Consider the following 25,432-nt stretch of genomic DNA (forward strand, 5'->3'; position numbering starts at 1 on the left):
TCTTCTCTTTCTCTACCTCCAATCCATCAGAAAATTCTATTGGTTCTTTCAAAATTTAGCTACAGAATAGCACCATTTCTTATCATGTCCACTGTTACCACCCTGGCCCAAGACCCTTAGATTTCTAAAACACAGAGCCAGAACAATTTTTTTACTGTTACTTTTTTGTCTATATGTTGATGCTTTATTACATAGAATATATAATTTTTAACGTTTTTACACTCTTCAGTATGGTTTTTCTCGTAGGTTTTATTAATCAGATTCTTTCCAGAGAAATATATTCTACTTCATAATGAAGGTTGGTGAGGAAATGAGATTTGGCATGTAGAATTTACTTATAGGATAGCTTTTAGTGTCATGTTAGAATCATTCTATAAAAGGATACATATCAGTTAAATTACAATATTATCAGAAATATTTTGTTTTTCTTAATAGTTTAACATTTTTTCTTATAAAAATTTTGAAACACACAGAAAACTTGAAAGAATTAAACACTGATCATCTCTCTATGTCCACCACATTGATTCTACACTTAACATTTTGCCATATTTGCTTTAGTACACATTTATCCATGGTTCTCTCTATTTACCAATTCGTCTTACTTTTTGGATGCATTTCATAGAATGATCTTTTAGGATGAAAGCCAGATTATGTCACTCTGCTGCAAAGGCTTCCCATTTCATTTAGAGTAAAAGTCAAAGACTTTAAAATGTCTTTAAAGGGCTATACATGATCTGGCCATCTTACGTCTCCAAACTCCTCTCTAGTCACTTTCCTCTTTGCTATTCTCTGAACACGCTAGACACACACTGACCTTAAGCCTTTGTTCTAGCTGTTCCCTCTGCCTGAATTGTGCTTCCCCAGACATCTTCTTGGCCAACTGTTTCACCTCCTTTGTGTTTTTCCTTGACTCTTCTGAATGAGGCCTACCTTGACCACTCTAATACTGTGTCCTGCACTCCTTACCCAACCCCCTCAACCAGCTCTACTTTTTCTTTTTTCATTTAGTACCTATCCTACATAATTTACTTACGTTTGTTTGTCTATTTCCCCAACCCTGCTCCATGAGGGCAAGGGGTTTTGTTTGTTTTGTTTGGTCTATCCCAAACTCTCAGAAACAATGCCTGCACAAAGTAAGTCCCCTATAGCTATCGGTTGAATGAATGAACTAATATATATTGGATACCCACTAGATACCAGCCACTCTAAGTATTTTAAATATATCATCTCATTTAATTTTCATGGCAGTCCTACAAGGTAGCTGGTGGTATCCCCATTACAGATGAGGAAATTGAGGTTAACAGAAGACAAGTAACCTGCCTAAGGTTACACAGTAGCGAAATTTGGATTTAACTACATTTAAAATTGTTTCAATGGTTCTACACAATTTCAGATTTTATCTTATATTCTTTTTTTGTTATATTTTGAAAAACTATAATAAAATATGGTAAATGTTCATTGTGTTTTTATGGAAGAATTTCAGCTAATAAATGCAGAAGCAACGTCAGATTAGGAAAAAAAAATCACCACTGCAACTTCTATGATATTATGGATCTAGGCACTATATCAATGGCTGGTAAAACCACTTGAAAGAGATGAGGCTGACATCACCCCAATCTACCACTCAATCTTAGCAGCACTTAATGTGGGACAAGATATTATGTCCCTGTGATATGCACACCACTGCCTAGAAAGTATTCATGCCTTAAAAACCTTAATATATGAATCCTCTAGCTCTAATTATCAGTTTACAAGAAATATGGGGAATAAAAGAACAAAAGACACCATGAAGAGGGAATCAGCCAAACACACAATGTGGATCATCCTTCACGAAAAATTTCTCCAACAAATCAAGGACAAAAAATAAAATGTGTGTCTGAGAGGAAGGGAAGGTAGGAATGCTTGGGATAAAAGAATCTCAAGAGGTATAATAACCAAATGAACTTTGTTTAGATCCTAATTCAAACAAATCTGATTTAAAAAGATCTTTGAGGCAATCAGGTAACGATAGTAAAGAATTAGCTAATTTTATTAGGTGTGATAATGACATGATAGTTACGTTTTTAAGGTCCTTATCAGTTTGAAATGCTTATTGAAGTATTTATAGGTAATACAATGTGATGTTTGGGATCTACTTTAAAATACTGCAGCCCTCCTTCTCAATAAAAAGCAATAGAGGAAATGAGATTGGCAAAAGGACTAATAATTGTTGAAGATGGGTATTGGTATATGATAGTTATTATACTAATGTTTCTACTTTTGTGTATTTTTGAAAATTTCCCAAATAGTTTAAAGCAGAATTTTTATAACTATATAGTGTTCTAATGTATCAACATATTATAATTCACTTAGCCAAACTGTCATTTTTGAAAATCCAAGTTATTTCTAATTTTTGTGTGTGTGTGTGTGTGAGGAAGAGTGTCGCTGAGCTAACATCTGTGCCAATCTTCCTCTATTTTATGTGGGACGCCACCAAAGTGTGGCTTCACAAGTGGTGCTAGGTCCACACCCAGGATCTGAACCTGAGAACCCCAAGCCACCAAAGCGAAGCGCATGAACTTAATTACTATGCCACTGGCCCAGCCCCTCTAATTTTTTTTTTTTTTACTATTTTAAATAATCCTGAGATAAACATCCTATATATAAAGCTTTATGTGAATCTTATTTCCTATTGATATATTTCTTGAAGGGAAATTATGGTATCAAAGTAAATTATATTATACTTTTTTCTTTCATTTAAAATATCTTGTGAACATCTTTCCATGGTATACAATTCTTTTATATCATTTTAAGTGCTTAAATAGTATTCCATTTTATGTAATCTGTCATGACTTAAGCAATCTCCCATCACTGGACATTCAGGTTATTACTGTTTGACTGTAATGTAGCTCTGTGGGAGGGCTTAGAGCTTTATAGTTTGGTTTCATGAGGGATCCTCAATTGTGTATAGATCCTCTCTTGGGTTAATCCATTTCTCTAGAGAAGAGCCCTCCAAATTTCTGTCTCAGAAGGCTTAGGCCAGGCTGCCAGGGTTCTGTACAAGTCGGGGGAAGGGCCAAAGGCACCACAGCTCAGCTCATGCTGTCTCCAGGGAATAAAGCTTTTAGTCTTCTGTAGGATAGGAGATGATCATCTGAACACCTTACTACTTCTTACACAGGCTTGCAACCAATTCTGCGTTTAGGGCTATCTGTATCCCTACTTTCTGAGATACTTGATGCCTCCAATTTCTGAGCTGTTCTGATGTTCTCCAGCAAGAACCAACCTGTTTCTGGGTTCTCACTACTGCCAGCATAGGTTTTGCCTCTTCTAGTTTGAGAGTTAACCCTTCACTGATATTTTAGGGGAACTGCAAGAAGGGACTGCAGTAAAGATTTGTGTTCTTATCAACTTGTTTTTAGGTTGAAAATTGTTTACATGTTTATTGACCACATATATGTGTGAGTATGAGAAAGAAAAAGAGAGGAAGAGTGAGAATGAGAGTATGACAGAGTGTGAGAGAACTGTTTCTGCACTTTGCTCCATTTTCTACTGGCGTGATAATTTTTATTTGTAAGAACGCTTTACATATTAAGAATATTAACCCTCTTACATACACTGAAAATTTGTTTTCCCACTAGGAAATCTTAGAGACAGAAAAAACCTTCTATTTGCACTATTAAACCTTACTCAGAAGTCCCAAGATTATTAAGCTGGTTCCAGAAATCTCAAGGGACAAAAACAAAGGCACATTACACAGGAAAAACAAAACAACAAAACAAAAACAGAAAAACTTCACAACTGTCATCACTGTATTAAATGCTGTCAACTTGAGGTTTTACCCAGGAAAAAAAATCCGTAAAGAGAGTATGAACCACTTATATGTATGGGATGTCAGTCATGTCTGCTGAGTTTATTGACAATTTTCTGTTCCCACCAGGACTGAAAAGTTCTTGCATGGATGTGAAGATCAGGTTATATTCTATTTTGCCTCACATATCTACAAAACTGACAGCCAAGTTGTAATGCCAGGATCTTTCCTGTTAGTGACAGTTGGTATGCATGCAAGCAGCAGACAGAAAACATTTTAATTTTCAAGTTATCAGGTTGAATTCATAGTGCTGGCACTTAAAAAATCTTGCTTTGACTTATAAAAGGAACAAACTGATACAAAAGCCAAAAACATTCTGAAATAATGTCATATGCTTTCTTCTAACAGTGACTACATTTTCAAAAAAGGGGGAAAAGGAAAACATTGGCCGGCTGGTATGGGTACTATTCTAACCAGATATTTTATAATTACTCATTTCAGAAAAAAAACCCTTACATTTCATTTAGCATTACAAAACATTTATTTCCAGATCAGGGTGTTGTTCACCCTAACCTACTGAATTTGAACTGACGATACTGAACCATTTTTGACCAACAAAAGTAATTTCACATGTTCAACCTAACACAGAGCAAAGTATTATCAGATATCAAAAAATCAAAAAGGCATTCAAAATGCATATAGAGCATGATTTCAAATAAGTCAATTCTTCTATACTAAGACCATATACACATGTGCATAATTTCTCACTAAATATAAGCCAGCAGGTATTCCCTTTGCTAAACACAAATGACTGGATTACCACATCACTGTCCTCAGGATCCGTGAACTTGAAAAACCTTTCACTCAACCTCCTGTTATAATATTTAAGAGAGAGTTTAAAAGAGTGCTACTATCATATCTCTGCTTCTTGAGAAGATGACAGGCTGGTTAAAAAAGAATGAAGGTAGGTTAATAAAGTCAATTTAAATAGAAAGTCCAGGGCAAAACCATAGAGAGCCCCTGTCCGCCTTCCTCATTTTGTTTACCCTTGTGCAGAGATGCTTTACCCTCCTCTAATATCTTTTAAACCTAAAAGATGTAAAAGAGTGAAAAATTTCAAACATATAATCTTTACAAAGTGATTAAAACAGCCACTCTGCAGAGAGTAAGTTTTGTTAAGCTTTAGTTTAACAAAGTAAATTCTTCAGGAGAAATACATTTTTTTACTCCATGAATAAAAGTTTTTTCTTCAGAGAAAACAAGCCAACAACCAGGCTAATCTTTTAAAATTTTATTTCTCTGGAAAATACAATTCCTGAATTTGAAGATAGCTGCAGAAACTTAGAACCAACACACACCACTTTATGATAAGGTTTCTGCTTTGCTATAGCTAAAATCCTCTAAGTCTCAATCCCCAGCATAATGTCTCCCAGATGTCTCAACTAGTTGCCATGCCAACTAAAGCAGCTTAAATTAAATGAGGGCCTGAAAAGGCACCTGCATCACTCCAGGTCTGTTGCGCATTAAATAAAGCTCTCTTGACAGGGACTCAGAGGTGCCATTAACTTGAACAGCAGCTATCTGATTATTGTTTCTGAGTAATTTAATGAGGGTCTCCAAACAAGAGGGAAAACATGGTGCTCTTTCTCTTTCCTGGTCCTTCTAAATGGGACAGCCTCTCCAACAGCTGGTGTACCCATTGGTCAATGACTTTGCTAGGGCCTTTTAAGTTCCCACTGCGTTAAAGATAAAATATAGGACCAAAGATAGGTCTTTCAGGAGAATATTAACAGATTAAACATGTTTCCCTATTAAAACTCATCATTAAAAATATGATTGTAAAAAACATACTGTGCATGGTATGCCAACCTCAGAGTGATTTGAACGGCCCTGATATAAAATAAATTGCCACTGATTGCAGCAATTAGTTAAGAAGCTCCATGAAATATGGATTTCAAAATGTACTGATTTGCTTCAGAAAAACGAATGATGCAAATTAACAATTATAAATGCATGGGGGGTGGGGCATGGCAGCTCTGATGCCTCAGGCGCCCAAGAGAAACCACAGTGTTTCTGTGTTCTTTTAAAGAGTTAAATTTTTTTTTGTGATATTGATTATTTTAGAAGATTCTTTATAACGGGGCAGAAAATAGTCCTTTTGCTGCTTTCTCAAATATTATTAGTCACTGGGGAATATTACTTAATAGAAACACAAACTCAGGATAAAGAGGTTATGTGATTCACCCAAGGTCACATTCACAGTAAAAAGCCAGACTACCCTACATTTCCTGACTCCTAGCCCAGTGCTCTCTCTACCCCACCAAGCTGCTTCCCATAGGAGCTTGCTACTGTTCCCATTTCCTAACCAAATATCATCATAGTATGCAGATTACTTTGAAATAAAGAAAGGCTGAATTATTTTTAATTATGTGCTATGAGGAGAAGGAGAAAGGAAGCTAAACTTTTGCTGAAGCTACTTATGTGCCACTTTATATGTCACCTCATTTAATCCTCATAATACCTAATTTGTAACTATTCCTATTTATGAGAAGAGCACACCAAGGCTGGGAGAGGTTAAGCTGCTGACACAGAACTTGGATTCAAATCTAGGTTGTAATGATTCTGAAGTCTGACCCTTTCCATGAAATTTTGCCTCTCTCTGTTTACTATTAAAGAGAGAAAATGAAATTCATGAGACCGACTTACTTGCATGTTGCAAAAACCAAGTTTCAAGCAAAACCCACAAATTCAATACTGCATTGCATGAAGCAGCTTTTAGAATCCCTTCCTAGCCATGTGCTTTAAACGGGAAGTCACTCATCATTCTTCAACAAATATTCTGAACAGCAGCATGTGCCACACATAGTTCTAGGCACTGGAAACGCAATGGTGTACAAGGGCATCACTGCCCTCACTGAGTTTACAGACTAACAAGGGAGATGGACAATTAAACAAGCAATTACAATATATTCACTCAAAGAGTACAACAATGTTATGGCTGTTAAGCTCATAAAGCCCTTTAGGCACTGCTTTGGGATTGAATATGCCAGACTTGCCATCACATTGCCAACAGAAATAAGAGAAACAAAGTGGCACAACCAACAGATATTCTCCTAAAGAGATAAGTCTTTAAATTATTAGAATTGCTAAATTCCACTAACTACAGAGATTTAAACCTTTAGTTAAACATGTGAGAAACCATCAACGTTTCTTCAGCTCCTGCGGAATTTCTAAATTAGATGCACATTCTAACTGGCAATTTACCTATATGTGTAAAAACACATACATACTTACATTTTATTTCCTAAAATGCTTCACTTAAAAAATTTTTTTTAAAACACGAGATATAATAAAAATAAAAGCAATTAACATTTATTGATTTCTCACTATGTGCCATGCTCTTTCTAAGCACTTTATACGAATTATCTCTATGAATTCTCACAACACAGTGGCACGTTATTCTAAAGAACTAATTGTTCTCTTTTTGAGTTTTAAGTCTTTCCTCTTGGAAGGAAGTGAATCTGAAGATCTCTGAAGTAATTGCTCAAATCCACCCAAGCACTCTTATTCATTTCTTCTAGCACCTGAGTTGTGGTCTTAGTACTGTTACAAGAGGTTACAACCTCAAATAAGAAATAATCCCACAGTTTGCTTAGGGATTATCTCAGTTTGCTCAAGAAAAGTGTTCTTGAGCCTATACTATGTGACACTTTCAACATAGCTCACCTCATTTAATCCTCAGAACAATTTGGAACTATTCCCATTATCAGATCTAGACTGGGGATGAAGGAATGCCAGGTGGACAGGGCAAATAACGATATTCCTTTTGCCAAAAACTGAAAAATACAATGGTTAAAAAAAATCACAGGCAAGTTTTTCTACCTCACACTCTCTTTGCCTCTGTCTCTTTCTACCTCCTGAGTATTTACTTTCTTCTAGTCTTATTCCTTTCACCCTTCTTTAGTCTAACTACAAAGCTTTTGACAACTCAATAAACATTTTCCTGTATCTATGAATCATATATGCTTATCTGAATACCTTCTTACTCCCTATTATTTTTTTACTGGATGAGAACTTAAAAGATCAGCGTGTATGTGTGTGTGTATATATATATATGTGCGTATATACATATATATAAAACAGGGACCCCTGGTTAACTTTTTCCTTAAAACAACATAAATTTATTCTCTTACAATTCCGGAGGTCAGAAGTTCAAAATTAGTTTCATTGGTTTAAGGTCAAAGTAAGTATTCTGGCTAACTTTTTGTGTGTGGGCTGACAGAAGGCTAGACTAGTACCCTTGACAAGAAAACAAAACAAAACAAAACAAGTCTCAACTAGAGATTGCTGAAAATATAGGACAGACCTTTGGCGGGAGGGCTAAGTTGAAAATTAAGTTTGGGAATCATTAGATAAGGTGAGAAATAAATAACAATCTCTACTTTCTAAAACTAAATGAAATCTGCCAGAAATGAGGCATTAATTTTGCTTTTGGTTACAATCTTCTTTTTCTTTGCATAAAGTTTTTTTAAAAAATTTTTTCATTTCTTTCTTCTATTTTAAAAATCTGGATATTGAAGTTCTGAAGCACATCACCATTAATGGGTTATAAATTCAAACTTGAGGACATTCTTTAGAATAATGCACACCAGTGTCAACAGCAGAGCTGTTAGTGCAAAGTGCCCAAATATAATATGCAGGACACCCTGCTAGACTCCCACAAAGATTGCTGAGGAATAAAAGGTGTTCATGGCGGACAGTTTAAAGCAGGAAAAAGCAAAAATAAGGAATCTTCTGAGGATCAAAGAAAGGAGGTAAGAATATATTAGAGAAAGGCAGAGAAAAGAGAGGGGTGTTTAGGCTTAAAAACAGTTTTGTACAATCTTTGATGCAAAAAAGTTTATAGGCAAGAAGACTGGGAAACTAATCTAGGCTGCCAACTGCACCTCAATGGTAAGCCTCCTCTGACCTCTGGTATTGATTAAAGCAAACCTGTACTATGATCAATATTTGATTAACCCATCTTTATGTTGCTGTATCTGTTCTAGGAAGTAATTTAAGAATGCATGATAATCAGCCCCATGCCAGAAAACCTGACTATTTCAACTGTCAAAGGTAATTCTGCACAAAAAGCTACATAATCACCACAGAAACAAATGCTGACACCAAATTCTGACCTTCAATTATGAGTAAGATGACTGAATCCTTTTCTGTTTTTAGGAAGTCATGAGTACTCAAGCAGTCTCAGAGGCTGCAGGACTGGTGCCAACAGCATCTTTGTTTAACCATCGTCATTAGCATCAATAAATACTGACTGGGTACCAAGTGGGTGTAGAGAGCATGCTAACTCAATGACAAAACAGAGAAACAAGGTGGATGAATACAAGGCAACATTCAAGAGGTTAGAAAAAGACTGAGATTGATATGTAAAAATCAAGTAGAGAAAACAAGAAGCAAAAAGATTTTAACATACACGGACACAGAAACTTGATCAAAAAAAGAAAAACAGGTGATATTTATTGAGAGTTTTCTATGTGTCAGACATCCAGCTTTGAATTTGTTTTGCCGCATCTACTGATTACTCTAAGCGAAGAGGTTTAGAGAAGTGAAGGAAGGAGCCAAAGGTCATAGGTGACATGTGGCAGGGTTGGCACTAGATCCCAGTAAACCTCAGAAAAAAGGTGAAAGAAATAATTCTACTTTAGAAGAGAGAAAGCCAGGAAGCTCATTTTAAAAATGAGGAGTTACAGGATAGAGGCAGTGGGAGGCAGCGCGGTGTAGGCTTTGGAATCAAAGCCCATGTTAGACTCTTGACTCTGCCACTTCCTAGTTTGATAACATTAGGCAAGTTGAATAACTTCTCTGAGTTTGTTTCTGCATTCATAAAATAGGCACAAGGATATCTACAACACAAGGTTACTGCCAGGGTTTAGATGATGTACGTGAATCACATATAAATGTCTGGCACATAGGGGACAGGGATTACACGGTAGCTGTGCTTTCATGATGATCATCATCATCGTTATGAAAGGGAGGAACGGTACTGAGTTTATTAAATATCAATATGCCAGGCACTGTGCCAAATGTCCTACATACATTAACTCATTTATTCCTTGCAACAGTACTTCGAGGAAAAATATCATCTCCACTTATCACTAAGGAAACTGAGGCTCAAGGAGGAGTATTCAAAAACCTTTTTCAAGGTCAAAAGGTTAGTAAGTGACGGTAGTGGGGAATCAGAATTTGAACTCAGGATTGCCTGATATCAAAGTCCATGCCTTTGCCAAAATGTATGCCTGTGTTCTTATTTCTTCCCAACATTTCCCTCTCCCCTCAGGAAAAAGCCAAAAGAATATAAGTAAAAAAGAAACACAAAACAGGCAGCCAACTGAAAAAGCTTAAAGCTATTGATCCTAAAAGGAAAGATCAGGCAATCTCAAAAGGATATCACTGCTGAAGAGGAAAATTTTATTCACTTATTAATGGGGTCTCATGCCATCTTTGTTTTGTTTCGTTTTGAGGAAGACTGACCCTGAGCTAACATCCCTGCCCATCTTCCTCTACTTTATATGTGGGACGCTTACCACAGCATGGTGTGCCAAGCAGTGTGTAGGTGCACATATGGGATCCGAACCAGTGAACCCTGGGTCACCAAAGTGGAAAGTGCACACTTAACCACTGAGCCACCGGGCTGGCCCCTCTCATGCAGTTTTTTGGCACCAAAAATCACTATGTCCATGATTGCCACATTCCTTCATATGGGGACAAAAAAATCTTTTCTTAGACCAAGAAAAGTTTTCCACAAGGCATATCATTGAGAGAGAGCTGGGGTTGGTTTTGGACAGACTGGAAACTGAAGGGAGCAATTAAAAGTGCTAATCTCTGTGAGACCTCTGTGAACGTCCACACAGGGACTCCTGGTTTTGGCAAAGAGCTTCTGGTAACCTGAAGAGTTTCTCAGTCGTGAGCTCAGGGTAGTAAAAATTAGCTATCAGATTGGTATCCTGTAACTGATTAGTGTCCCACAAATCCAAAACAACACATACACACAACAAAACTTTGCTTGGCTCATGTATATCCTATTTTCCTTCGGAAGAAATCCTACTTCGACCTAATCCTGTTTTCTACCGTCTGATTCTCTTGCCACCTCTAATTGATCTATCAATAAAAGACTGTCAATGAAACACATAATTATTAAACCCATCACCAGTTGTACAATTCAGTGCTCTTAATATTTAATAATGACATTCATATCGTAGGCAGACAGCAAACTGATACAATAAGTAGTAAATACAGATTTGTGCTGGTGTGCTGTAGGTCTGTTAAGTTCCCTGAAGTACTGCTTTCAAATAAATTGAGTTGGTAGCAAGAGACTCAGCTGGTCTATGAAGTAGCTAAAAGCCCCACTGCTTCCCCATATCCTCCAATTAAGGCAGGTCTGATATATTTAGTGGCTTCTGAAACCTCTGGATCTCCACGTAACACACGCCTCCTGGTGTCTAGCAACCTTAAAAAATAGAAATAAAGTTAGAACAGTGGGATATGACAAAAGGATCAAACAGTCCTATGAGCGTCCCTAAACTTTCACACCTGAATTAAATATGCCAAGAGGCTAATAATCAGAAGGTTAACCAGAAGGTTAAGCAGTTCAAGAGAATGATAATGGGGTTATGAGGCTTTTCAGAGCTCAAATTAGGCGTGGCTTTGTTGCTATTCAATATTACCCTCTAATAGTTGGAAGGCTTAACACCAATTTATTCCCACCAGCTGGGAAGTTTGAGAGATATATTTATTTTTTAATGGAGAGGTGAAAAGACTAGATTCAAGCTTTAGATTTTTTTGGCTTCACCTGGAACACAGGTGTTTCAAAGAGCTAGTGTGAATAAGTTGCTCCAACTATAGCGACTCTCTTCAAAGCAGAGGGAAAAAAAAATTCCAACTGTGAGTTGGAACTTTAAACCATTCTTTAAACAACCTCAAGATTTGCTAATACACTAAAGCTGAGGTAATCTTTATGCAGCCCGGAAGGGACTACAAATAGGAGGCGTGACTACTACTATAAGGCATAAGAAGGGGAGTGATTCCTGGGATGGCAGGCTGAAGGAGGAAATTATGGCCTATCTTTCTAATTAATAAGAAGGTTTGGTTAAGGTAATGGAAAAAGCAGTAAGATAGATATAATGTGGATGCAATCTGGATGGAGGGTTGGGGGGTGCTAGTGAGTTGTACACTGAATATATTTTGAGGGAAGAGGAGACCAGGTAAGGGAGTATGAGGTACTGAGATTAACAACCCATTCCCCATTAACAGTTCACATCTTTTTTTTTTTTTTAAACCTCTCTATAAACAGGCTAGGTATGTTACTAATAGGTCACTATGAAAGTCCATTTGTGTGTGATGAGTAGTTGGAATGCCATCTGTTGGTAGTGGGCGTGACACACTTTGCATCAGAAAGTTCATAGGAGTTCCTATTGTCTTTCAGCTTCATTAAGTTCTATCTCCTCTATAAGGGCTTCCCATACTACTTTTATAGCACTGTTCTGTCTGTCTGTCTGTCTGTTTACTTATCTATCTATCTATCCATCCATCCATCCCAATTTAATCCTCAAAATAACTCTATGAAGTAGGTATCATTATTATTCTCATTTTATTAACCAGGAAATTGAGGAACAGAGAGGTTAAATAACTTGCCCCAAATCATACAGGTAGTGAGAGGCAAAGCTGGGCTTCAAATCCAGGCAGTCTGGTTCCAGACTCCATGCTCTTTGCCACTATAACAGATTTTCTTTTTGTCTTCCTTCCTTCCTTCTCTTTCTCTCTTTCTTTCTTTTTTTGATGAGGAAGATTGGCCCTGAGTTAACATCTGTGCCAATCTTCCTCTATTTTGCATGTGGGACACTGCCACAGCATGGCTTGATGAGCGGTAGACAGGTCTGTGGCCAGGATCTGAACCTGTGAATCCTAGGCTGCCAAAGCAGAGCATATGAACTTAACCACTACACCACCAGGCTGGCCCCTAGATTTTCTTTTTATTACCTCAAGCCAGCAGAATGCTGACTAGGTAGGCCCTGAACTAATCATAAGGATTTTGAAATAAAGACATGAGACCCTGTTCCTGTTTCATGATATGATAGTAAGCCACTAAACTCAAGACTGCTAAGGTCAGGCAGGAGAACTAAGGGAAGACCGAGAGTATGGCAGGCAGAAGGAATGGAGAAGGGGACTGACTGTAAGTGCTGCTATTTGGGCTCCAGTACCAAGAACACTGGAGTATTGGAGGAACCACAAAGGCTCTGTAGGGAGAAAAAAGGGAGACACTCACTGGTGAGTTTCCTAACATAACAATCCTCTAAGAACATGGGATGAAGGTCAATTTTTCACATTCCCATATTCAGGCTTGCCAACCAGTCTATGACTTAAATTGTTCCCACCTCTCAGACAAAAGAGAAAGAATAAAACTGATCCATTACCCAGCTTCTATAGTCCATAAGAACCAGGGAAATGTATAAACTATTAGGAATAAATGCTTACTATTGATGATAAGGTGTTGTGCAAATATCTAATAAGAAAGTACTGCTAAATAGCACTTTAATAATAACCATTTTGGCCAACTCAAGTTGTGTATATGTACAAAAATTTGTGATATGGTCTTATGTAAAAAACTATTTACTAGGTTCAAAACAATCTAGAGTTCAGAACAATAACAGGCTGACCTGCCTGCTTAACTGAACTGAAGTCTGAGAACAGATTTAATGTTCTGTATGCAATGAGAGACTGATGTTACATGAAAAACTATTAATGATGTGTTAAAAGCTTTCAGATAGCAAAATAAGGGTATTTAACTGGTTTAGCTGGATTGGGAGAAGAAAATGGAGAACGTGCCATATCAAATTATTCCCCAAAGAATGAATATGGACAGAAAGCTTTGAAAACACAATTTTAATCCCTAGTCTTCACTGACTTCGGATAATGAAAACTGGATCATTCTTTCTTCTGTTTCATATTGGACAGAGACCAACACCAAGCCAGATTATAAAAGAGAAATCTTGAAATATTAAATATTTATCAAGTAGGCACCATATTGATCAACAGTTCTACAATTTTTTTTTAAAGAGTCTTCATCCTTGTGTGATGCATGTTCGAAGAAACATGAGAATCAGGTGATTTTTCGAAAAAAACAGTGACTTTGTGGTTTAATAAACTGTAATATGCAGATACCCAAGTCTGGCTCCTTAAGCCATGAATTCTCTTATATGAAAAGTCCAAGAATGAAGCTAAAACATGCTTAAACCCATGTTAAGCACTAATTCTGAAATCCTGCCATTTCTGTTTGAAAGAAGAAAATCTCATAACCATAAACATGTGAGACTTAATAGTATCTCTTTCCTCACATTTTTTTCTCTGTCAAAATCAGGTCCACAGAAGAGGGAAATTTCAACCTAGATCTCAGGTAACTGCCTCTGAAATAAAAAGTGAGGACATTAAATAGCATGGATAATGACAATCTGGTTTATGGATATTGTTGATTACAAACAATGCTTTCCACGTGAAAGAAAAACAGCAATGCATCACAGAGAGAACTGCTTTCTCTTGTAATAAATGGTCAGCCCTAAATCTCATCATCTTCTTTGCAACAAAAAGCACGGGCGCCTTTGCAACTAGAAAAAAATCAGTATGTTCTTCAATTAGAATCACTGACCTTTTCTGAAGCATGCTTGTGCTTCTCTATAGAAATCAATGGAATAAAAGGTCATGTTGTTAAAATGTTTGAATACAACAATCTCTTTTCCAGGCAAAGGCAAATTCCTTTTCGTTTTAAGGTAACTAATTTATTGTAAAGAATGTCAAAAATTAAAAAATTAAAACTACTTTTAATTTGCAATTTAAAAGTGACTAAAAAAAAATCAATTCTACCACTGGAAAAAAAGAAAAAAATCTGGAAAGCTGTCATTCTACACACTCCGTCATAGCCCAGAAGGTTCTGTTGGCTGAATCCTTGTCATTATGGCTATAAACGCATATGCAATAAAATGGAAAGGGCATCCTAGAGAAAATGATGTTATTTCAAACCTCAATTCTCTTCTTCCCAAAGTGCCCTGAAGAGGGCAAAGGCAAGCTGTGTCTGTCAAATGTAGATGGTAGAGCTTGGTGATTACTAATCTTCCACCATCATAACCCTCCAGAGCAAATGCACATAAAACCCACAGATCAACAGCCAAGTAATAGAAGCTGAAGAAATGACTAGAATAGTCTCTATTTTTTCTGAATATAAAAAAAAATTTGAAGTAAGCTTCTCTACTTAGATTAGAAACATTTTACTTCTCCAATTTTTTTAATTCAAGAAGAGAAAGGGAAAATTCTTCAATCATCTCTTAATCCATTCAGAGGATAAAGGATGCACTTATCATTCATATAAACTGTATCATGCTTCTTATGGCCAATACAATGAATCTTAACACTTTCTCCAAGAGATGAATCCTCAAATTAGACCCACCCACCTTTTCTTAATGGGTCTGAAAAACTTCTATGTCCAGACAATCTGGTTTCAAATGTTCTTGTGCCCAATAGAATTTGAGAGCAATTTACTCTAGTCTCATCTATTGTAAAGCTGCAAGAATGATGTCACTAAAACCTGAGAGCAGACTGCTATCAGTGGTATAAACCAACAAAACAGCATTCTTAAGGGCAGACGAGCATCTCGATACACTGAGCTATGGATGCCTCCTTAGTACACCTACCCAGTACTACCCATCACCAGTGAGACTCATTTTTGGTTGAAGATTTTAAAAGATAAAGTGATTAAAAGGAACAGTTATGAAGGGCAAAGAGGATTCAAAATACACAGAGAACAAAAAATCTAGAAGAAAGAATCTAAGACAGGTATATCAGAAGTCTGCTTCTGAGTACTTTTTATGGCAATTGAGAAGAGATGAAATAAAGCAGTGGTCCATTTAAAGCGATCAGCCTCCTCTGTCAAGATATAAAATCTGTTATATATCAAGTATATCTCAATAAAACTGAGGGGAAAAAAGATATAAGATCTAACATACCTTATCCATTTGTTCACAGTACCCGCTTTCTAACATTTACAGAATAAATATTCTATTATGCATTTTGATGTACCACCTATTAGCACTGTTCCATATCACTATTTAATTAGAACACCTATGCAAAAAGGGTTACATGGACCGACAAACAGAAATTAGATACTGCCTAAAATTGTGTGGAAAAATAAGAATACAACTGGAAATATTGAAAATATACTTATCCTTTAATAGGATATAATTATACATATTAATTATGTAATTGATCTTGTATGGACTGATATAGGAAGGACTAGTGAAAATGTTTTATTTTATGAAAATTATAAGTTCCACATAAGTCTTCCAAACTCTTTTTGGGGGAAAGGGAAGGAAGGCAGAGGAGTTTTTATATGTAAGAAAATGTGATGAATATCTCTATTGCAAACCTGATTACTCAGATATTATAATTATTTGGAAATTATCAATCATCACCATTGAACCATGAACTCCTTAAGGACAACAGCAATGGCTGTTACACTTTACACTACCTGCTGGTGCATCTTTCCTGAGGGTAAAGTTCTAAAATTAGGGCATAAAACGAATACTGAGTATCACAAAAATCAACTGGGAAGATGTCATGCTGGAGACCAATATATCAAACTCTCATTAAACTCAACAGCATTGTGTTCTCTGGTATTGGAACAGAGTGCTGTTTCTTTGATTGAACCCCATATGAAATAGCTGACTTCTGTTAAGGGGTCATGCTATATATAAGTACCTCTCTCAACACCAGAATCACACTCAGTTTGGTGACATGCTCTCACTGCAGGAAGCCTATGGGAGCTGAAACTACCCGAGGAACAGCACATTCTTCATTCGTATATCACGCTCACATTGGAAAAGAAGCTAAATGAATGCAATTAGGCATACACTAATTAAATTATCTCTTTCTCTTCTAATCATGCTAAAAAAAACCCCATACTGCATACACTTCAGTTTAAATGCAGGAATCTGTGACGTCAGCAACATGGCAGCGTGAGCTCACCCGGGACTCTCTCCCCGTCAAATTACAACCAAAAAGAGCAACTGCTTTCCAACCCCAAAAAAAGAATCCTAATAACAGAAATTGTCAGAGACCCACAGCAGCCAAATGACGGAGGGCAGAGAGGCTGGAGCCACCCCTGGAGGAGCTGGAATGGGGTAAGAGAGAACTTCTCTCCCTCCCCTAGAGACTGGGATTGCTGCCGTGGGTGAGGGAAGGAGCCGGGGAGGGGCCATGTGTCCAGGGATCGTCCAGGACTCCCACCACCCGTGCAGCAGAAACCCTCTAATGGGGGAAAGCTTTTGCATGGGGGAACCCATCAAGGCAGGGCCCCGGGAGACCAGAGAGCGAGAGCTGATCTGCATCCAGGTTGGGCACAAGAGAAAGTGCCCCTCCTCCCCCAACCTACACTGCGCACCGCCATGGCGGCTGAAGGCGGAGGGCTCAGAACATGCGGCTCTTGAGCCCCATCTAGTGGCGACAGGCTGTAACTGCAACCAAATAATAGCATGCGCAAAAACCGCTCCTGTACCATCCAGCAATTTATAAAAGCTCCAGTCCACAAGGAAAACAATAAAAACACAGAATTATGTCCTGAGGACTTCGAAATAGGCAAACTAAGTGAAAATGAGTTCAAAATAGCTATCATCAAAATACTCAATGAGGTAAAGGGAAATATACAGAAACAAGTCAACGAGTTCTGGACTTACTTCACAAAAGAGATTGAAACTATAAAGAAGAATCAATCAGAAATACTAGAGATGAAAAATACAATGGATCAGATAAACAGAATACAGAGTCCCTGAATGTCCATGTAGACACCATAGAGGAGCAAATTAGTATAATCGAAGATAGACAGGCTGAATGGCTCCAGAGGAAGAAACAGAACTAAGAATGAAAAAAACTGAAGAAAATCTCCAAGAAATAGCAGACACAATGAGAAAATGCAACTTAAGAATAATCAGAATTCCTGAGGGCGTGGAAAAGGAAAATGGAGCAGAAAGTGTGCTCAACAAAATAATAGAATAGAACTTTCCAAATCTAGGGATTGAGAGAGAAATGTGTGTGGAGGAAGCTTTCAGATCTCCTAGATTTGTCAATGTAAAAAGACCTACTGCAAGGCATATAGTAGTAAAAATGGCAAAACTGAATGACAAACAAAGAATACTCAGAGCAGCAAGGCAGAAGAAAATAACCTACAAAAGGAACCCCCATCAGACTTTCAGTGGATTTCTCTACAGAAACCTTACAAGCTAGGAGAGATTGGAGTGACATGTTCAAAACTTCAAAGGATAAAAATCTTTAGCCAAGAATACTCTATTCAGCAAAAATATCCTTCAGATATGAGAGAGAAATTAAATCTTTTCCAGATAAACAGAACCTAAGGGACTTCGTAGCCACAAGACCACCACTACAAGAAATCCTCAAGAAGGCTCTCATACCTGAAAAAAGAAAAAAAGGGAGAAAAGGGTCACAAAACACAGAGTAGGGAGACAAATAGATAGAATCAGAATAGGACAGCAAATATTCAACTATAGCATTAGGATAAAGGGAAGTAAATCACCAAAGCAAAGACAATCTTACCACTCTAACCACAAACTCACAACATAAGTTGGAATAAGAGATGAAAATAATAATTTAGGAGGGGAGGAGGAAAGGGACTGAAACAGTCTAGGCTAAGTAAGTAAGAGACCACCAGAAAATGGACTATGTTATACACGAGATTCTGAATACAAACTTCAGGGTAGCCACCACTAAACTAAAACACAGAACAGAGAGACAAAACATAAATAAGTAAAAATCTAAAAGACCCAGCATAAGAAATTGCAGAAGTCAATGGGTAGGCTAACACACAGGACGAGAAACAAAGGAAACACAGGAAAACCAGAAAACGAGCAACAGAATGACAGCATTAAGCCCTCATGCATCAGTACTCACCCTCAATATAAATGGACTGAACTCTCCAATAAAAAGACACAGAGTGGTAAAATGGATTAAAGAACAACATCCAACAATTTGTTGCCTCCAGGAAACACAGTTCAGCTCCAAGGACAAACACAGGCTCAGAGTGAAGGGGTGGAAGACAATACTCCAAGCTAATAGCAAACAAAAGAAAGCAGGGGTTGCAATTCTTATATCAGACAAAACAGACTTCAAGATAAGGCAGGTAAAGAGAGACACAGAGGGCCAATATATAATGATCAAAGGGACACTTCATCAAGAAGAAATAACGCTTATAAATATCTATGCACCCAACACATGAGCACCAAAGTTCATAAAGCAACTATTAACAAACGTAAAAGAAGATATCAAAAATAACACAATAGTAGGGGAACTCAACACCCCACTCACATCAATGGACAGATCATCCAGACAGAAAATCAACAAAGAAACAGTGGAGCGAAACAAAAAGCTAAAACAGTTGGACTTAATAGACATATATAGAACACTCCATCCAAAAACAGCAGAATACATGTTCTTCTCAAATGTGCATGGAACATTCTCAAGGATAGACCATATGTTGGGAAACAAGGCAAGCCCCTACAAATTAAAAAAAATTGAAATAATAACAACCATCTTCTCCAATCATCATGCTATAATGCTATAAAGCTAGAAATTAATTATAAGAAAAAAGCTGAGAAAGGCACAAGGATATAGAGACTAAACAATATGCTACTGTACAAGCAATGGATCATTGAAGAAATTAAAGAAGAAATCAAAAAATACCTGGAGACAAATGAAAATGATAACATGCCATAGAAAGTCATATGGGATACAGCAAAAGCTGTATTAAGAGGAAAATTCCTCGCAATACAGACACATCTTAATAAACAAGAAAAATCCCAAATAAGCAATCTTAAACTACACCTAACTGAATTAGAGAAAGAAGAACAAACAAAGCCCTAAGTGAGCAGAAGGAGAGAAATAATAAAAACCAGAGCAGAAATAAGTGCTATTGAAAGAAAAAAAGGCAGTAGAAAGGAGCAATGAAACAAAGAGCTGGTTCTTTGAGAAGACAAATAAAATTGACAAATCCCAGCCAGACTTACAAAGAAAAAAAGAGAGAAAGCTCAAATAAACAAAATCAGAAATGAAAGAGGAGAAATAACAACAGACTCTGCAGAAATACAACGGATTATAAGAGAATACTACAAAAAACTATATGTCAGCAAAATGGATAACCTAGAGGAAATGGATAAATTCTTGGACTCCTACAATCTCTCAAAGCTTAGTCAAGAAGCAGCACACAATTTGAACAGACCAATCACAAGAAAAGAGATGGAAACAGCAATCAAAAGCATCCCAAAGAATAAAACCCCAGGACCAGATGGCTTTCCTGGGGAATTCTACCAAACTTTCAGAGAGGACTTAATACCTATACTTTTCAAGCTATTCCAAAAAATTAGGGAAGATGGAACACTTCCTAACACATTCTATGAGGCCAACATCTCGCTGATTCCAAAGCCGGACAAGGACAGCACGAAAAGGGAGAACTACAGGCCAATATCGCTGATGAACATAGACGCAAAAATTCTCAACAAAATTTTGGCGACCTGAATTCAGCAATTCATCAAAAGGATCATACATCATGCTCAAGTGGGATTCATACTAGGAACCCAGGGATGGTTCAACATCTGCAAATCAATCAACGTGATACACCACATCAACAAAGTGAGGAATAAAAACCACATGATCATCTCAATAGATGCAGAGAAACCATTTGACAAGATCCAACAGCCATTTATGATAAAAACTCTGAACAAAATGGGCATAGAAGGAAACTACCTCAACATAATAAAGGCCATATATGACAAACCCACAACCAACATCATACTCAATGGGCAAAAACTGAGCACCATCCCCCTGAAAACAGGAACGAGACAAGGATGCCCTCTATCACCACACTTATTTAACATAGTATGGAGGTTTTGGCCAGAGAAATTAGGCAAGAAAAAGGAATAAAAGGAATCCAAATAGGGAGGGAAGAAGTGAAACTCTCATTGTTTGCAGATGACACGATCTTACATATAGAAAACCCCAAAGAATCCATTGAAAAACTTTTAGAAGTAATCAACAACTATAGCAAAGTTGCAGGGTGTAAAATCAATTTACATAAATCAGTAGCATTTCTATACTCTAATAACGAACTAACAGAAAAAGAACTCAAGAACACAATACCATTCACAACTGCAACAAAAAGAATAAAATACCTTGGGGCAAATTTAAGGAAGTGAAAGACTTAAACAACGAAAATTACAAGGCTTTTCTGAAAGAAATGGATGATGACATAAAGAGATGGAAAGACATTCCATGTACACGGGTTGGAAGAATAAACATAGTTAAAATGTCCATTCCACCTACAGCAATCTACAGATTCAACGCAATCCCAATCAGAATCCCAATAACATTCTTTACAGAAATAGAACAAAGAATCCTAAAATTCATATGGGGCAACAAAAAACCCCGAATTGCTAAAGCAATCCTGAGAAAAAAGAACACAGCTCGAGGCATCACAATCCCTGACTTCAAAACATACTACAAAGCTACAGTAATCAAAACAGCATGGTACTGGTACAAAAACAGGTGCACAGATCAATGGAACAGAATTGAAAGCCCAGAAATAAAACCACACATCTATGGACAGCTAATCTTTGACAAAGGAGTTGAGGGCGTACAATGGAGAAAAGAGAGTCTTTTCAACAAATGGTGTGGGAAAACTGGAAAGCCACATGTAAAAGAATGAAAATTGACCATTCTTTTTCACCATTCACAAAAATAAACTCAAAATGGATAAAAGACCTAAAGCTGAGACCTGAAACCATAAGGCTTCTAGTTGAAAGTGTAGGCAGTACACTCTTTGACATCAGTATTAAAAGGATCTTTTCGGACACCATGTCTTCTCAGACAAGGGAAACAATAGAAAGAATAAACAAATGGGACTTCATCAGACTAAAGAGCTTCTTCAAGGCAAAGGAAAACAGGATTGAAACAAAAAAAACAACCCACTAACTGGGAAAAAATATTTGCAAGTAATACATTTGACAAAGGCTTAATAGCCATAATATATAAAGAACTCACACAACTCAACAACAAAAAATCAAACAACCCGATCAAAAAATGGGCAGGAGACATGAACAGACATTTCTCCAAAGAGGATGTATGGATGGCCAATAGGCACATGAAAAGATGTTCATCATCACTGTGCATCAGGGAAATGCAAATCAAAACTACACTAAGATATCACCTTACACCCATTAGAATGACAAAAATAACTAAAACAAATAGTAACAAATGTTGGAGAGGTTGTGGAGAAAAAGGAACCCTCATACACTGCTAGTGGGAATGAAAACTGGTGCAGCCACTATGGAAAACAGTATGGAGATCCCTCAAAAAATTAAAAACAGAACTACCATATGATCCAGCTATCCCACTACTGTGTATCTATCCAAAGAGCTTGAAGTCAGCAATTCCAAAAGTCCCATGCACCCCAATGTTCATTGCAGCATTATTTACAATAGCCAAGATGTGGAAGCAACCTAAGTGCCCATCAACAGATGATTGGATAAAGAACATGTGGTATATATATATATACAATTAATACTACTCAGCCATAAATAAGAACAAAATTGTCCCATTTGCAACAACATGGATGGACCTTGAGGGAATTATGTTAAGTGAAATAAGCCAGATAGAGAAGGACAATCTCTGTATGACTCCACTCATATGAGGAATTTAAACATGTGGACAAAGAGAACAGATTAGTGGCTACCAGGGGAAAGGTGGGGTGTGGGGTGGGCAGAAAGGGTGAAGGGGTGCACCTAAAACACGACTGACAGACAATAATGTACAACTGAAATTTCACAAGATTGTAACTTATCATTAACTCAATAAAAAAAATAACTAAGTGCAGGAATCTGACTCTACCATAAATTTAAAAACTCATTGTTCAGGGGCTGGCCCCGTGGCCGAGTGGTTAAGTTTGTGCGCTCTGCTTTGGTGACCCAGGGTTTCACTGGTTTGGATTCTGGGCGCAGACCCAGCACCGCTCATCAGGGCATGCTGAGGCAGCGTCCCATGTGGCAGAACCAGAAGGATCTACAACCAGAATATACAACTATGTACTGGGGGGCTTTGGGGAGAAGAAAGGGGGGGGAAAAAAGAAAAGATTGGCAACAGATGTTAGCTCAGGTGCCAATCTTAAAAACAAAAACAAAACTCATTGTTCAAAGAATGAATAAAGCAGAGATTTGGGGTTAGCTCAAGGTCTTGAGATAAAGCCTTAAACTTTTGAGACTTCACTTTGGATCCTACCCTTTCACTGTTGATGTTGCCAGAACAAAAAGTTGCAAGTTCTGGCCTAAAAAATGATGTATTCTGACTTTCTTAAAGTTTAACGGCAGATGAATTAGGTCTTGTGGTTTTTAAACATTTGTAGATCAATCACAGTTAATTTGGTCATCAGAAAGTATTTACAATGGATTTACATGAAAAGCATCAACACATTTTGATAGTGGAGAGCTCACAAGTGGAGGAGTAAGCTGCATCCTTCCCTCTTACCCTTTCATACTACAGTTGGTCCCATGGCTATTGCTCAAAGATCTCTTAAAAATTACATAAGCGGGGCCGGCATGGTGGCATAGTGGTTAAGTTCGCACACTCCTCTTCGGTAGTCTGGGGTTTGCCGGTTTGGATCCTGGGTGTAGATGGGTTCACCAGTTCGGATCCCGGGTGCGGACCTATGTACTGCCTATCAAGCCATGCTGCGGCAGGGATTCCACATATATAGTAAAGGAAGATGGGCATGGATGTTAGCTCAGGGCCAGTCTTCCTCAGCAAAAAGAGGACTGGTGGCAGATGTTAGCTCAGGACTAATCTTCCTCAAAAAAACCAAACCAAAACAAAAAAAAAATAACAGAAACTAATTCCATATGCTCTTATCCTTGTCTTTTATAACAGCCTTTACAATAATCCCAATCTTAGCTAGATGACACAAATAGCTGGTTCACGTTTGCATAGTCAAATTCCCTCCAGTGGTCACTGGTAATTTCAACATTCATGTTCATACTCATTCTAATGCTTTAGACTAGTGGAACCCAACCCTGAGGGCACACTAAGATCACTGGAGAGAACTTTAAAAAATACTGATTGATGCCTATGATCCAACTCAAACCAATTAAATCAGAATCTCTGGGATGTGAGGTCTGGGTATTCGTGCTTTTTAAAAAGTTCTCTAGGTGATTTTAATGTGCAGCCAGGGTAGAGAATCTCTACCCCTCAGTTTCTTAACCATCTGAACTCTAAGAACTTTCATTATAATTCTACTTCATCCACCTCAAAGCATGGCTCTACTTTAGATCTTGAAGTACTACAACTTGTTCTAACCACAAATTCCTCTCTTGGAACACAATCTCCATATTCAAACCACACTACTACTCCTGCTGAACCTGCTGTCTGCTTTCATCTCAACACTTGTCTTTGGACCTTGCTTCTCCCCTTTCTCACAGTATACCAAATCCTCTTCAGAAAGGCTATGAAATGGAATCATTAATGCTTTCTCCTCAGTTGCTACTACTGACCTATAGTTGAGGAGAAAAGAACTTTCTTAATTCTTCTATCCTCAGTTAATTTTGTACTTTTTAAAAAAGGGTTGGGGCTGGCCCCGTGGCTGAGTGGTTAAGTTCGTGTGTTCCACTACGGGGGCCCAGGGTTTCACTGGTTCGAATCCTGGGCGCAGACACGGCACCGCTGGTCAGGCCATGCTGGGGTGGCATCCCACATGGCACAACTAGAAGGACCCACAACTAAGAATATACAGCTATGTACTGGGGGGGCTTTGGGGAGAAAAAGGAAAAAATAAAATCCTTACAAAAGGGTATGTCAGAACCATCTGGCCTGGCTCAAGAACTCTGGTAGACAGAGACTCTTTATTAGCCAGGGGCTGGTCAAGGGCCAGTCTTTTCTTCGGAACGTGCAGGGCTGGAGCACCCAAGTCCTTTAAGTTAACCCTTTAATGCACAAAGGAATTAATTCCATAAAGGATTCATGGGTTACATTCTCACCAATAACTACAGCATTCAAGAGCTTTTGGTTTGTCAGATCAAAACATTCCAGAAGTGTTGATCAGTAACAATTCTATCACCTTATAAGGTTTCCCACTTCCCTAGTCAGCTTAACCGTTCTCTTTCCCTTCGGGAAGTTCTTAATTGCTCCCAGTTATCAAGAAATTTTCAAAGACAATTGTCTAATATGGAATTACCTACCACCCGTGTAGAATGAAATTTTAGTTTATCTCACTGCTGAATCAGCAAAAGCGTCTTGCTATTATATTGGTTTCCATTCTTAGTCACAGGTCTAGTGTTAATAAAAAGCCTGGAGTGAATAAACTGTACTATCATGAGCTCACCAAATTCAAAGATTCAGGATTCCCTGTCCTTCACTTAAAGCTTTCCCAAGTTAAATACAGCATGATAAATGGTGATGCTTTGCCTAGAAACATCAGATGGACTAACCTATGTCCCAAGTTTTTTCATGCACAATCTCAGGAACTATTACCAGGCATTATTTTACAATTTATTA

General features: G+C 37.6%; 1 protein-coding gene across 1 annotated transcript in view; it reads right to left on the bottom strand.

Annotated features, from left to right (window-relative positions):
* The window catches only part of NLK (nemo like kinase), a 162,648-nt gene that overhangs the window by 33,398 nt on the left and 103,818 nt on the right, over positions 1-25,432 (bottom strand). The gene's annotated exons all lie outside the window — the stretch shown is intronic.

Source organism: Equus asinus, chromosome 13 (assembly GCF_041296235.1).
Source record: "Equus asinus isolate D_3611 breed Donkey chromosome 13, EquAss-T2T_v2, whole genome shotgun sequence".
Classification (NCBI taxonomy): domain Eukaryota; kingdom Metazoa; phylum Chordata; class Mammalia; order Perissodactyla; family Equidae; genus Equus; species Equus asinus.